Raw genomic sequence first — 14,638 nt, 5'->3', positions numbered from 1 at the left:
CACGCGCGAGGTCGCGGCGGGCAATTATCGTCCCCTCGGCGTAGCTGGGAGCTGACCTTGACCGTGAGAGCGGCTCGAGCTGTACAGCACACGACATGGCGGGGCACCTTGTAACCGGAAGTGCGGGTGACACGCTGCACTGGAACGGCTCTGTCCCGGGGGAGGGGAACGTGCCGGTAGTGGTAGCAGCTCACTTGGCCGGCAATCTTCCGTGGAATCTGGCGAACGGTCCGTTCGAAAACGATGTACCAGTTAGATAGGGGCCACCGGTCTAGCGGTTTCTTTTTTTTTCGAAGCGTTATGGACTAGGCGAGCGCGTGCCAGAAGCCTGCCAGCGTAGGCTCGTGCGTATCAGCCTTGTCAACCACGAAACTCCGTGTCGTCTTGGGTCGTGCATCGCCCCGCTAGTTTCCACGAAACTAGGTAAATGGATCTGGATCATTGGAGCGAACGGAGCTGCTCCTCGTGCCTAGGATCGACGTCCTAGATGCCCAGGGCTGGAAAGGTTGTCACGTCCGTGGTCAACGAGCCTCTTACCGATTTAATTTATCGCTGGTATACACAAAATGAATTCACAACCTGCTAGGAACTCATCTTGTTTTATGGGGACTGTTCTAGCGTTATGGGAGAAATGTGCTGTTACGATTGATAGGTTTATTATGTGCTGGACTTATTGGTAACATTACAGAACTTACCATACCGTTACTTGTATTATACCATTATTTGCGCTTAGGTATAACATTACCTGCACTATAACGTGTGTTCTATACCGTTATTTATAGTATAGCATTATTTGTACTAAGTACTTGTACTACATTAGTACTTGTACTTATCAAATATAATTTGGTGCTGACAATTATTTACAGCAACCTCAGTGCTTGCTAATAGTGTTGAAAATCACCCTTTGAAACCTAACAAATTTTTTATTACAAATCATTAGACAAAGAATGCAATATACGTGTATATTCATATTTAAGTGTTTATTAACATTGAAACTATCAAACTGCACATTTGATTGGTTACAAAGTTCTTTATTTTAAATTGCAAAATTTATTAGGATACTTTTCTTGAAGTCTCTGTTGATTTTATTAAAACGAAGAATTAATATGTATATTGATTTATATTTAATCTTTTGCTCCTTTGTTCAAGTACTTCATTTTTAATTTAAAATTATTTCAAATTATACGCAGGCACGTTTAGAGGATACTTTTCTTGAAGTCTCAGTTGATTTTATTAAAACGAAGAATTAATATGTATATTGATTTATATTTAATCTTTTGCTCCTTTGTTCAAGTACTTCATTTTTAATTTAAAATTATTTCAAATTATACGCAGGCACGTTTAGAGGATACTTTTCTTGAAGTCTCAGTTGATTTTATTAAAACGAAGAATTAATATGTATATTGATTTATATTTAATCTTTTGCTCCTTTGTTCAAGTACTTCATTTTTAATTTAAAATTATTTCAAATTATACGCAGGTACGCTTAGAAGATACTTTTCTTGAAGTCTCAGTTGATTTTATTAAAATAAAGTATTCATACGTATATTGATTTATATTTAATTTTTTGCTCCTTTGTTCAAGTACTTCATTTTTAATTTAAAATTATTTCAAATTATACGCAGGCACGTTTAGAGGATACTTTTCTTGAAGTCTCAGTTGATTTTATTAAAATAAAGAATTCATATGTATATTGAATTAAATTTAATCTTTCGCTCCTTTGTTTAAGTACTTCATTTTCAATTTAAAATTATTTCAAATTATGTGGAGGTACGTTTAGAGTTAACTCTTGGATTTCAAGTAGTGTAAAGTGTAAATAAATAGCATGAATTTTGTAAACGACAGGAATAGGTATGAAGGAAAATGTATTAATAAATTAATAGCGATTACACGAAAGATAAGGATAATTCGAACGTCGTTGGAACAAGACTTTTACGTGAAATCAATATTATGCGATAAAGAAAGGAACGGGAAACGTTTACGCACTTTTGCATGCTGAAAACCTGTTATTCGACGATTTGTTACCGGCGGAACAAATCCTTTAGTGAAGACATTTAACACCGTGTGTACGGTGTTAAAGTCGCGGGGTCAGTTTATTGAAATCGATTTTATCCGACGATCGAGGGAATTGAAAAAGCCCGAATGGTCTTTACTGTATGAAGCTTCTCTTATCTTTGCGAACACTTGTCGCGATAAATTTCTTGGCCAATCGGTAGGAAAACTTAGGATGTACATTAGAGGAAAATGTGATCTTTCAAGTTACGGGATATTACTTAAGTCGTAAAATGGAGATACAAAGCATGCAAAGATCATTGATTTGTACCTGTATCGAGTGGTACCAGAAATTGCGGGGTAAACGAGCTTTATTATTTAACGTAATGGCGGAAATGGCTCATGGGACATTTATGAATGTTCAAATCCTAATATTCGAAAATTCAATTTTCCGGTTTACATTTCCTAAAATTTATCTAAATATATTTCGTATGGGTTCATGTACGTTTTACATGATTTTCAAAGTCCCTCGTAAACACACGTAGCTGTACCAGTGCTGTGCAATTGCGAGATAAGATAATTCGCGCAAATCCGAGTTTCACCGTTATTGTTGTTTCTTTTCCGCGTCAAGCTGAAATAGCTGCAGAAATTCCAGCGATTTCGTGTGAGAATTGTGTACCATCGGTGTTCAATAATGGGGAATAAAGTAGGGATATTATTGTTCCTCGAACCTCGCGTTTCCGCCATTATTGCGAAAATAAACACTGTTCGTGTTCACCGAAATTCAGACACAAGTAGCTTTAAAAAATTTAATTTTGTATATTTTACACGAATAACACTTTTATTCGACACTTTTTTTCCTGATAATTTTAAGTCAAACTTAGAAAATATTTTATACTTCATTCATACATTCCACAAATCATCGACAACATAGAAATAAATCACTCAGCCTAAAGGACGTCCCGCATGAATTTCACGCAACAAAAAAAAATGGTTCTTTCAAATCAAATGAAGCATCCATCGAAATATCAGCGAGATCAAACGCCGTTACTCAGCCACGTATCTCAGCTTCCGCTTTATCCGCCATCGTTTCTAATTGAATTAATTTATCCACTCTCGCGACGCGCCAACAAATTTCTCCCCCGGTGTTTCGGTGTTCGTAGCTTCCTATCGAATACGATATTTTCATCTCCCTGTGTCTCTCTGCGTCCACGCGGGACGGATTAATCTCGTTACGGGGTATAATCCGATTCTTCTTCGTCCTCGCTACGATAACAGCTCAAACGGGGGCTCCACGAAATTGTTATCATTATCGTGGAAATTTCATCGCCGACTTAGTTAATTGATTCCCTAAGGGACGAGATGCGGACATTTGCTGAAATCTATACGCTATTAGTCGTAAAATGGAGATGAATGTATGAGGGTAGCTTTTGTGAAGATGTAAGTATTGAATGTGAATATGAGCATTGAATGTAAGTATTGAATGTAAATATTGAATGCAAATATTGAATGTAAATATTGAATGTAAATATTGAATGTAAATAATGAATATAAGTATTGAATGTAAATATTGAATGTAAGTATTGAATGTAAATATTGAATGTAAATAATGAATATAAGTATTGAATGTAAATATTGAATGTAAATAATGAATATAAGTATTGAATGTAAATATTGAATGTAAGTATTGAATGTAAGTATTGAATGTAAGTATTGAATGTAAATATTGAATGTAAATAATGAATATAAGTATTGAATGTAAATATTGAATGTAAGTATTGAATGTAAGCATTGAATATAAGTATTGAATGTAAATATTGAATGTAAGTATTGAATATAAATATTGAATGTAAATAATGAATATAAGTATTGAATGTAAATATTGAATGTAAGTATTGAATGTAAATATTGAATGTAAGTATTAAATGTAAATAATGAATATAAGTATTGAATGTAAGTATTGAATATAAGTATTGAATGTAAATAATGAATATAAGTATTGAATGTAAATATTGAATGTAAATAATGAATATAAGTATTGAATGTAAATATTGAATGTAAGTATTGAATGTAAATATTGAATGTAAGTATTGAATGTAAGTATTGAATGTAAATATTGAATGTAAGTATTGAATGTAAATATTGAATGTAAATAATGAATATAAGTATTGAATGTAAATATTGAATGTAAATATTGAATGTAAGTATTGAATGTAAGTATTGAATGTAAATATTGAATTTGTGAGTTGTCTATCGACTGTAAAGATGCAGAATGAGTTTTTATCGAACGTATTCGCGACTGGTCGGGACACCAGAATAATGGATGTTCTGTTACAAAAACTAATTTATACGCGTGAGGGCTTCGAGCTGCAACCGGGAGGATCCTACCGGACAAATATCTCATTAGGACGCTGTAGTATGCACCATTAACAAACACGTGGCTTCAATTACTCTTCTACGATGTTCCAGTTTCATCTTCCACCGACAGATGCACTTTCTCAGAAACTTCTCGACAAAGGACCTTTGTTCCGTCATTTCTATTGAATCGCCGAAATATCGCCGCTTATCTTTGTTAAAACCGATTGCAATTTTTCTTTGAATGGGGCGGTTGTCTGACTGATCTCGAGTCTGCGGAGTAATTAAAATAATAGAGTTAGGTTAAAGTCAATAATGAATGTTTATGAAAATAAGGAAAACTAGAATTACATATAAATATCAATAGAAATAATGAAAACTACAATTACATATAAATATTAACAGGAATAACGAAAATTATAGATGATTATAAATAGTAAAAATTAGACTTATTGAGGAATAATTATAGAAATAGTAAAAACTAGACTTACTTGTAAATAATAATAGAAATATTAAAAATCAGACTTGACAATAAATATCAATAAAAATAACAGAATCTGGGAATACATTTTTGTACTACTTTTTCTGCACTGGAAAAATTATTTTATAATGTAAAGTACCATTTAAGTGCCACTAGCATACGTTAACCCCTTGCGGCACATCTTCACACTCGTGAGGCACACATGTTCACACTCGTATTCCCTGCAATTGAATTTTGGATTCAATTCTAATTATAACTTGTAATATCAGGATATCAGGGTTATTAGAAATATTTTGTCGAGAGTGAAATATGCTTAACATTTCAATTTCAGTTGCCTTAGGGTTGTAGCAATAATTATCCAACTATGAATGACATAACCTAGAGGGTTAAGGGGTTGATTTCGAAAATTTCCATGTTGATCATGTAATCACTATTTTGATAAAACCGAGTAAGAGCTAATGTCAAAAATATCTGAGAATACCAAGAGTAAAATTGGGAATAGTTATACAACAGTGAAATAAAATTTTCAACACCGTTAAAAAATTGTTCAATTCAGCGAATTCCAATATTCACGCAATCGCAATCAGGCAAAGAAGTAATTTCCGAATTGAATCAGGTGCTGGAAGGCTATTGTGGGTCCCTGGCCGTAAACAATTAATCGCAAATGAATTTCACGGCCCACGCAACAACCGCGCCTGCAGCAATTTCATCGGATTTAATTCGTTTTCCAGCACTGACGGATCCTTTCGGGTCCCCTGGTTTAACGTTGACGGCCACCTAATGCATATTCCCCTGGAATATTCGGCCCTGGCCGACGAATAGCCAAGCTCATGCATCCATCCAGCCGTATTGTTTTTTCTTTTGGCCGTGAGAAGACTTGCCGGAGGAAGAAGCGTCATTCCGAGAACACGTAGCCGGCGTAATTAGGTAATTATCAAACAGCGAGCTCTGAGAATTTGATACCCCTTCGTGGTCCGTTGAACGGTGCTGTGGTGGGTACCGTTTTTTTTCTTCTCCTTCGGATACGCTCTTTCTGTGACGTTGTTTAGCCCCATGCGGAGGAAGTCGAAGGATCTTGCTTTCGATAGCGAGCGTGGGATACCAGGAAATTTTTTCAGATATTCGCTCGGAAATTGTCGACAGGAATTGGCAATTGTGTGGAACAGGGCCGATGCCCTCGCTTATTTCGGTACATCGTGTATTGTTTCACACTTCTTGACATATCCTCGGAACTCGTTATACTCACTAGTCTTCTGTTTACTTTCTGTTCACCATAATTTTACTGTACGCTCTTAGTCGAAATTTCATTTTTAATCACTGTGATATTACGTTTTGCATCTGCTAGAAAACACGTGTTCAGTGAACATGCATGTATGTGAGCTACATACATATGTGTACATATGATTATACACATGTGTATATGAACTGTATATTTTTATACATTTTCTTACTGCTATTGCTAGATTAAATACGTATTCAGTGATGAACTATACATACATATACATGAACTACATACATATGCATATGTACACATATGAATATACACATGTGTATATGAACTGCATATTTTTTGAGAGACAGCAATATCTGCATATATTTTGCATATTTTGCTACAATTATTCTTGGATTAAATACGTGTTCAGGGATGAACATATGCATGTGTACATGTACATACACATCAACCACATATATGAACATATGTATATATATGAATACACATATGTGTACACATATGAACTGCATACTCTTTGTATATATTATTACAATTATTCCTGTATTAAATACGTATTCATTGATGAACATATGCACGTATAAAAATGAACTACATACATGTACATATGTACACACACATACATATACATATTATACATACGTGAACTGTATGTACATGAACAGTATTTTGTACGAGTACAGTTGTTGCCCTAAGACATTTTCCAATTATAGCAATCACGCGACACGCATATAACATTAAAAGAAACGTTCATAGAAACGTTTGAAGCGAGCGTAGGTCGGAGGTGAAGATATAAAAGAAAATGGAGGGCTCAGGCAGCCGAGTGTGCGTCGGTTTTTACAGCACTTAACTGGCGCGTGCATTTCGTATGAATCGAGCAAAAAAGAAATCCTGGAAGAGAGGCCACGGGAACTCCTTCGGGGACCCTTTGATCCTGGAAATTAGCTTACAGTTTATTGCATTTTTTACAGGGCCTTTCATCTCCAGGATCTCACGCGCGCCCAGCTAAAATCTCTCATCAATATGCAGCAGGGAGGGCGAGCAAGAAAAATACGGGCAAGGCATGATGCAAGGAAAGAGGGATACTGTGATCAGACGGTGATGAGAAGGAGAGAGAACGAGAGTGATATAACGTATTCAAATTGAGAGGCTCTGGGAATCAAATCTGAAGACTTATCAGCGAGTTATTTAATTAAGGAACGATTTTGAAATTGTCATTCGGTTTTGATAGAATCGAATGATAATAATTGCTGTACATTATCGAATGGTTACTGTACAATATCGAATTAAAAATATTGGCGGGTTAAATGGAATTTTAAATGAAATTTAGAAAGTGATATTCAATTATTTCGAGATCTTCCATAGCTACTATCGAAAATCGAAACCTTCAGAATATTTTGAAGGTAGAAATATTTACGTTTAAAAGTGTCTACGTTTTTATAGTAATTTTCCTGATTTCATATTCACTTGCGAAACACTGTTAACGTTTATAAATCAAAGTGCTTATCTCACACACAATATATCATTCAAAACACGTTGCTCTCTCACGATTAGTCATAAGACACACACTCACGTATCAATTAAAAGATTCCAATTTTCCATCAATGAACAGTGCAGTTAAAACAGCGTCATAAATTTCGAGCTCAGAAGATGAACGTCCATCCGAAGCCCGATTTACATCGCAATTTTCTCGTCAACTCTTGATTGCAGCATCGTTCATTGGATTTGTCATTCAATCATTTTTATACGCACGCGAAAGACGATAAAAGCAAACGACCAGGTTTCAAGGCAGAGTTAAAAAGTTTTTCCTTTCTATAGATTATAAATAGTTTGATCGAAGGAAACCGACGGTCTTCGAAGAAATTTTCGGCTACCTGCTCGATTCTTTCGATTCAGCTACACTGGTATTTAGGTCTTTATGTAACATTTAATTATTCGAGGCTTCGTTATTTGTAGAATCCTAGATGCATATTGTTCTTGAGTCCCACGATTATTTACTGTGTAAGGATTTTAACACGCGGTATGTTTTACGGTTTTTCATTCTGACATGTGGACCACTATTCATCCTAATTCAAACTAAGTTTCTTTTCCAACTTTTATTAAGTTGTGATTTTTATTTTTGTTCAAATTGCATTTTATTTTTGTTACTGTTGCACAATACCATTATCTAAAAACATCTACTGTGTAGTTTTGTATCTTTGAGTAACTTTAGGTAGTACTTTTGAGTAACTTCTGAGCGATCCTCAAAATGGCGAACATAATAGAGTTTGCAGTTCTGTCAAGCTGCACTTCACCAGGGTAAATGTTTCATGAAGTATAATGTTCTTAAAAAATATTAGATAAGCGAATAAATAATTCTGGACAATTTTATCAAACACAGTGACAAGTTATTAAAATTGCAACGATTTAAAATCAGACATATACAGACAAAGGTACTTAAAAGCGTCCATCAGTTTGGCTACTATTCTTGATAGAAAAAAATGCTTTCGACAAAAGTTACTTAAATGTCAAGAGGTTGTTCCAATGTTAGTAGCTTTTCAGTAAGTTCATTTTGCTTTTGTTCATTTTTACAATCAGCAATAGCAAGTTATTCAGACAGTTCATTTTTTAGTCCCTTACCCTGTACGTATTTTTCAGTCCCTCACCCTGCACATTTACTTGATTCCCTCAAAAAATGCCCATAAAAATCGTCATCAAAATCAAGACACTAAAATCCAAGGTGTCCAGCTTCAATCTAGTCGATGAAATACCCGATGCTTTCTGACGTCGTTCATGAATCAACGATATTTCCGTAACACAGCTCAAAAAACGCGTCAAAAAGTTCGAGGCTGATCGATCCCTTTCGACGGGTTCGATTTTTCGAGGCGAAGAGGATCTCTCGTTTAGTCATCCAGCCTGCGGCGAAGAGGAAGACGCAGAAGAAGAAGAAGAAAAGAAACGACGGTGTGCCACGACATCGCCGACGAATCTCGACGGAACTCGGAGTTCAAGCTGCAGGTCTCGACCGGTTGATGATGTCACTCGGTATTTCCGTTTTCGAAGAACCGACGCTCGAGTGTCCTCGTGGATGACGTCAATGCACCCTCATCCCCGCGACGTCATCGTTCTGCTCGTTTTCGTCGATAAAGTCGGCTTTAATTAACTGCGGATTTTCGATGGTTGAAGTTATGGCTTTTCGGGGGAAATGTGGTTAGGAGGCGGGTTGTGGCGGGATTTAGGGAAGTGACGTAATTGTTGAGGAGGTATCTGCATTTTTTTAGTGGCAGGTTTCTGAATTTTGCCTTTGAAGCTTTGTTTTTTGTATGTTTGTAGAATTAACAGTAAGTTTATGTCATATAAAATTGAGACAATATAATATATTGTCTTGTACATGTAATATTGGAACAATAGTGAGATGAAGTTGTTAAGAACATAATACAGTGGCGGAGAAGAAGAAATGGATATAGAAGAAAGTTTGAAGGAAGTGTCTTTAGTAAATGAGTATTTTCAAGTTTTATTAGTTTAGTTGATAAAAGTACTTTTATTTTGGGAAATAATTTTTTTAAAAATCCTGAAATAATTCCTTCTAAAGTATTTGCTTATTTTGTATACATATATTATATAAAATTAATATATTTTTTGCTGCAGCTGCAATGGACAATATGCAATAAATAAGTGCAAGATGATGATGATAATAAATATTTCTCTGTATTATTTAATAAACCGTCAAATAATAAATATTGCCCTTCCTTGTTCACACGTATACTCACCTTAATTATTCAAAACTTCCTTTGCACACGTAAGTAAGAATTTTTAAATAGTTTCTGAGTATCATAAATACCAAGTAGCTAATACAGCTACTTAAAATGAATAGTATTTCAAAAAGACTCAATATAATAGAACAATATAACAGAAGAATAAGATTTAAACATAGTACATAAATAACATTAGTAAAACAAGTTAAGTTAAAGTAGAAACAAGATAACTTATTTGATCAAGGTTTGTCATCGAAAGTTCAATACTTATGTTTGTTCTCACATGAAAGCGCTCTAGTAATGTCAGTGGCGGACCTTGACATTGCCTCGTGGCAGACAATGTCCTCGCCTGTCTTTTCCCTCGACCCGCGAGGCGAAGAGGAAACAAAGCGAGCGAGACGACATCCGGTCCCGGCGCGTTCGTGTGTCGTTCAACTCGCGGGTTATCTCTCCGCAAAGCAAGCGGCCATTGTCGCTTCTACAACGTGTATTCGACTAATTTCGTACTTTTATCTTCCCGAATAGATTTTCATTGTAACTGTTTGAAGAAAAAGATCGGACACTGTTGGAGAATACAAAACACTGTCATAATGTTTCTGTAGTTTGAAATATATTATTCTTTATATACAAACAATTCCTTTTTCAAATTTTAAAAATTCCAAAACAAAATTTTCTGGTAAATTTTGTATTTCATTTTCAATATATTATTTGATCCAGTGCAACATTTATTCTATGTATACTTGTTGTTTGAAACATAATATTCGTCATATATTTTATTTGTAATATACATTTTAAAAATATGCATTATACATATAATAATCGTTGAGTGTATATTATTTGTTCTATGTGTATTTGTTCTATATATTCTGTAATATTTGTTCTTTAAATAAAGTGATTATTTCAATCTGAATACGCAAGTATCAATTAAAAGCAATTAACCTATGTTCATAAAACTAGAATAATATATGAACGACATGATTGATAACCACAAGCAGAAATTTTCAAAAGAAAATTCTATTTTCAATGCTGAGGTAACGCCATGTTGTCTTTAAATTCCTGTCGACTTACCTCTTAATGCCAGAGTGCATCGCAACGTTTTTCATTACCATTTTGCAGTTACTTTTACGTGCGAAATGTACAATGTTACGTATTACCGATGTTAATCGCGAATCCGCTTGAACTTTCATCAGCGAACGGTTCAAGAATAAAAAAAGGAACAAGAACTCTTTCCTGTATTGTTCAGCGCGCAAGAATCCTTATTCTCTCAACAAGTATCCTCGTATTCTAATATTTGAACAGTGATATCATCGATTGCAAACAATGCAACCAGGATTGTAACGTGGCACGTGCCTGTGTTCAATGACAAGGTGAAGAAACATTCGGTTAATAAAGATGTACATTGAATTGATTGTACGTTAGGCAATAATGCTAATTGCGAAGTGAGATCGAACTTTTTATTAGATAATTACTTGCAGATATTTCGAGGCTACCTTTGGTTTCTTTAATGAGGTTGCATCGAGGTTTTTTTTTGCGTCAGAGAAGAGAAATGTTAGACGTATTAGGATTTTACGTATGATACTGAGAATGTCGAAAGGATGTTTACTTGCCGTTTTCAGAAAAGATTGGTTAATCTGAGAGATATATTCTGGTCTTCGAAACCAGATCGAAATTTATTTCATTCTGGAGAAAATGGTGGAAAGTAACTTGGCTTTTTATGAATATTTAATATTTTTTTTAATTTTATAATATTACTTTTCTGCCATTCGTTTCAGTGAAAATCAGTGACCCATCATCCTCATATATTTGAATATTTTTTTAAAAATTAAACAATGCTTTCATAAAGTGAATATTGACAAAAAGATCCTAGTCTCTTCAAACGTCTACAAAAATGCGATTTATCTTTGTACCAAATTAATCGAATTTGATCTCAATGTCCTATCAAAACAATAAACGACAGAAGAGTTGACTCCGCAAACTGAAATCTAGACTCCACAAACGAAGAGAAACTCTAAAAAAGAATAACTCAAATGAACAACCAACAGAGAAGGTAAAGTGGTTAGTTTTGAGTGTCGTATCCGGTGGTCAAGAAAGGACGAAGCAGGATGAGTCGCGTGACGGTGTCCTGGCGCACGCAGTACGCGTCGATGATTCACAGGACGACGTAGCAGGTGGAAAAAGAGAAGATCGTCCGAGCAGCGTCGATGACGACGGTGATGAGCACGACGACCGAGGAGCCTCGCTCAGAGAAAGAAGAAGAAGAGTCTAGGGTATCATCGCCTATAAATATACTCGCGTAGCCTCGGGCAAGGACGTCGTTGGTTACGGAGGATGATCCTAGACGATCGTCTTACGACGATGCTGACCTCCTCGAGCGGATCGACGTTCAGCCCGATCAGACTGCTGCAGCATCGCTAATTGGTGTCTTCAGCAAGACATCCAAGGGATCTCGGGCCCGTAATGAAGGGTATTACCCCCAGGGATTTCAGGATCCCTGTAGGAAACCGCCATTATAGCAGGATAATGAGTCCTGCATCGTGGAAACGGAAGGACCTGTGGCTAGCTGATCGGGGAATAACGGTTGCTCTTCCTTTAAGGATGACCTTTTGTATGAACTGATTTTTTAGCGGTTGATATGTGAACGTGAAGTTTGTTCTAATTATTTGGGCCTCTATAAACGAACACTCTGTGATCATTCAATACGAACTTCAAGTAAAATGTTTGTTATAAGAACATGCTAATAACACACACATATCATATAATCATATAAGACCAACTAGAATAATGTCTGAATGTCTATGTAACTTACTTATATAATTCGTAAACAAGAACAGCTTCTTTATGAGCTACTAACATGTGGATACAAAGCTTGCTCTAATCATTGAGTCCTCTATAAACGAACATTCTATGATCATTCAACACAAACTTCAAGTAAAATGTTTGTTATAAGAACATGCTAATAACACACACATATCATATAATCATATAAGACCAACTAGAGTAATGTCTGAATGTCTATGTAACTACCTATATAATTCATAAACAAGGACAGCTTTTTTAATGGCTACTGACATGTGGACACAAAGTTTGCTCTAATCATTGAGTCCTCTATAAACGAACATTTTATGATCATTCAACACACACTTGAAGTAAAATATTTTCTATAAGAATAGGATGATGGACTTCATATAAGAGCAACTAGAGTAATGTCTGAATGTCTATGTAACTACCTATATAATTCATAAGCAAGGACAGGTTCTTTAATGGCTACTGACATGTGGACACAAAGTTTGCTCTAATAACCTCTATAATCAAACATTTTGTGATCATTCGATACTAACTTGAAATAAAATATATCCTATAAGAAGATGACAATAGACTTCATATAATACTAACTTGACTTCAGTAAAATATCTATGTAGCTCATAAACAAGAAAGTGTATACCAAGTGAACTATTGAACTCTCTACAATCGAACACTCTATGGTCCTCAGAATTCACCCCAAATAAAATATTTCCTATAAGAATATGACAGTAGCTTGTAAGAATAAGACTTGACTTCATACAAGACCTTGACTTCAGTAAAATACCTATGTACCTTTATAATTCATAAACAACCAACTCTAATTCAAAGGTACATTAAAAAGTTTCTTCATCTAATCCATAGTCACGAAGGATTACCATAATTTTTCTCAGTTCGCAATGTTGAAGTATGCAAAACTGTCAGCATCATTTGACTAAATTCAACGAGTTAATATGGCATCCTGAACCGACAACGATCACTCAGTGGCATATAAAGGATCCGAGACATCCTGCTGAGAAGATATCAACGCGAGTAGAAAGTGAGCCTCGTGGCTGTTGTTGCCGCCAGTAAAACATAGTCCGCGAATTACGTCAGCGATAATAAGCGACTGTAGTAATCGTTATAAGTAATTCGCGGACTTAAAACAAATTGCCTTCTTACGGTTTTCCGTGATTTACTTTTGAGGACCACTTAGTTTGCCTCAAGAATGGATATGATCAACAGACTGTGCATTATGTAAATTAATATTTTTTTCTTCCAACGTAGCTTTTGTATGTTTTGCTTGATGATTTTGACTGGTGTCAACAAGGTTCCAAAACTGAAAATGTCAATTATAATGTGAAGCATAAAATTGTGTTATAAAATGTTACAAAATCTCCTGACAAAACAGTAAAAAATAAGAACAGCAAATATCCTTATATTTTAACCCCAAATTCACCTTCATATCTATTGTGTGAAAGAACCAAATGTGTCCACAATCTTGTCTCCAAATGTTACCCTAATTTTAATAATGTCACCCTAAATTTATGAGAGTGATTAGCATTCTCGAAGCTCTTCTATTTTGCATCTCAAGACTGATACCGTTTTAACGAACTGTATATCTTGTAACTCGAACAGCTTTGATCGTAAACTCGCAATCTTGATGAACGTGGACCAGAGAATCGTCGTTTAGATCGTATTAACTATTCAGAAAATTATCTCAGCGATATTATCCGCGCACGACAATTTCATCGAGTTTAATTGATAATTCTACTCTTACTGGAGTAACTGTAGCTTGAACTTTTAAACCGACACATATAACGGATAATCGATTTTCGGTACTTTCGCGTTGTTCAAATATCAGATTATAGAGACATTCGTTTGTGAAACGGTGCGCTCCGCCAACCATCGATCAAGCGTAATTAAGAAAAACGAAGCGGAGAACGTGTCAGGAAGCAAGGGATCGATTAGTCGGTGATTGAGTTGCAGGAAGGCAGTTGTCTATCGGTATAATCGGTACCTTACCGGGCTAATAAATGCATCCTTGAGAGGCAACGGCGAACATGT

General features: G+C 35.4%; 1 long non-coding RNA gene across 1 annotated transcript; it reads left to right on the top strand.

Annotated features, from left to right (window-relative positions):
• The first annotated feature begins 240 nt into the window (after nucleotides 1-240).
• Nucleotides 241-8,129, top strand: LOC143264298 (uncharacterized). The gene is made up of 3 exons (XR_013037915.1): nucleotides 241-555; nucleotides 5,560-5,755; nucleotides 7,031-8,129. It is a non-coding gene; the product is annotated as an uncharacterized LOC143264298 (long non-coding RNA).
• Nucleotides 8,130-14,638: the final 6,509 nt, after the last annotated feature.

The sequence above is a fragment of the Megachile rotundata genome, chromosome 4, assembly GCF_050947335.1.
Source record: "Megachile rotundata isolate GNS110a chromosome 4, iyMegRotu1, whole genome shotgun sequence".
NCBI classification, from domain to species: Eukaryota; Metazoa; Arthropoda; class Insecta; order Hymenoptera; family Megachilidae; genus Megachile; species Megachile rotundata.
The sequence above is the reverse complement of the archived record's forward strand: the minus strand, read 5'-3'. Positions and strand labels throughout refer to the sequence as shown.